Source organism: Artibeus jamaicensis, unplaced genomic scaffold, assembly GCF_021234435.1.
Source record: "Artibeus jamaicensis isolate MK-2021 breed Jamaican fruit bat unplaced genomic scaffold, CSHL_Jam_final contig_391, whole genome shotgun sequence".
In the NCBI taxonomy this organism is placed as follows: domain Eukaryota; kingdom Metazoa; phylum Chordata; class Mammalia; order Chiroptera; family Phyllostomidae; genus Artibeus; species Artibeus jamaicensis.
Window position 1 is genome coordinate 4,278,096 of NW_026521814.1, and position 2,349 is coordinate 4,280,444.

Here is a 2,349-nt window from a genome sequence, read left to right on the forward strand (position 1 = left end):
AAACTTACACAAGTTTTCCTCAAAAACCTATCTAATAAAGACAAATTTGGCATCTGAAATTACTTTACGGTGGATACACATTATTTTTACAAGTGATAAATAAAGTCAAATAAGCCCTAAGATAAGTGAAATTTTTAATGATATATGAAAAGCTTCCATTTAAATATGAAGTAAATAAATGTGGCTAAATACTAAAAGTAAGGTCACGTGTTTTGAAAATTAATACCCTAATGTTTCTTAAATGTTTAATTTACAGTTAATTAAAGTAGTTGATTTCAAATACACTGGAATTATGGACCCTATACCACTTCATCAAAAGTGCTGAATGAGGCATGGCCAAGGGATCTTGAATGGGTATGGTTCCACTTCTGGCCAGGAGATGGAGCTATCACGTAAGACGCCGCCTTACATTTATTTATTTATTTCGAGGTAGCATGCTGCTTTCTAACAGTCAGTGGATACCACCGAGTGAGTGTCAGCGCAGAAAGCTGAGGCAGAAGCAGAGGGTGCTGAGGCCGTCGTTTCTTTTTCTTTTTTTTTTCTTTTTCAGTGAGGATGGAACACATGTGAGATTTTACTTTCTGCTTTAGTCAGAATTGTGAAGAACTGCCTTGGAGACAATTATTTCAACATACATATGGATTCTGTGCTGTGATATATAATCTCCTTTATTTCAGGTAAGCCATCATGATTCTACCTTTGACCTATCAAAGAATTGTTCTCTATGTTTATGAAAATATTTAAAATAAGACATGTGCTTTGAAAACTTGGATTCAGATCTAAAAAATTCAAAAGCTCTAAACCTAGCTGTTCTGTGTTTGTAAATCTCCCTACAATGAAATGAGCTCCAAGTCCAGCATGCTGTATTTTAATATTTAGTTGGCTTTCTGGCCTTCAGTGTCCATCTGCGGCTGCACTTGTGTGGCCTTTGAAGGTAAAGCTCTCAAAGTGAAGGCTGGGTCTCCCTCTCACAAGGAAAAAACCTGCTCCTTCATGCGGTGAACAAATTGTGGAGATGTAATGAAGCAGATGAACATGGCAGTGGCTCTGCTGCAGCCCGGAGCGCAGCCTCGGAGGCACGCCGCGTCCAGAGCCCAAAGGCCTTCTGCACCTTTCCTGCTGGTAACAATGGTGCGGCTGACTTGTGTCTTTTTCCTCCTTTTTAGCAAAATATGTAAGTCGTTTTTCCCAATGAATGGAAGATTTATGTAGTGTTTAATACACTGCAAGTGATAATACAGACCTCCTCCCTTCAACATAGATGTAAGGAGTAAACTGAAAATAAATCAATTGCTAAGAAATGGATTTCTCTAAGACCTTAGTGGACTTGTGATGATAGGACTGTGGCCATCAAAAATAGTTGATGTTGTGTAAGGCATTCAACATTTTAAATTATTTTCGGTCATGTGACTTTAGCTGTGCTAAAGACTGGAATGACTCAGGAGCTAGAAATCGCATGCAGCAGCTCTGCTTCTCTCTGCTAATTCTCATGCTCTCCCTTAAATCTTCTTTTCATTATTATCAAATTAATAGAAAGAAAACAGTATAGAAATCCTGCATTTCAAAATCCATATTCCATTTAGATATATTTACAATTTGTTTTGTAAGATTGTTTTTAAAAGCCTCATTCTCCTCTTGCTGGAAAGAACTGTGTGTGAGTGTATGTGGGTGTGTGGAGGTGGCTGGTGGTGGGGGTGCATCAGGACATTTCTCTCTCACTCAGCATTTTCCTGTAAAAAGGAAGCTGTGCTGTGTCAGAGGTTGTGAAAGCTGTTCTTGGTGGTTCGAACCACCAAGAAAAATAAATCCATTCTTTTGACATGTGGTATGTATAAAGAGATTTAAGTTTGACATGTTTCTATATACGCGGGAATTTCTAGAATCACAGATCTTTAGCATTTATCTCTACCATCATTTAAAGAATAACAGTGAGAGATTAATTGAATTTCCCAGAGCCACATACTAAATTAGAATCAGAGGCAAGGCCAGAACACTCATTGGCAGTCTTCGATGCCTTTCTTTTTTTTTTTAATTTAATCTTTATTGTATTTTTTTCCATGACCACTTACTCCCCTTTCAATGTCTTTCATAGCAGTAACTCAGTTTACCTCTAGTGTGAATTTAAAAGGCACATAACAGGTGGGCTAAAAATGACTGTGTGTGTGTGTTTGGGTAAATTCTATGAAGTACAGTTTCTTTTAGTGTACATGTTACTCGAAGCATATTATATGCAGCGTTCAGTTTTCTTAAGCAAGTCTCTTGACAAGACATCCAAGAAAATTAAAACAACAACTATGGCAACTCTCTGTTTCTTAGCATTCTTCTTCCTTCATTTGATGAGGTATATTA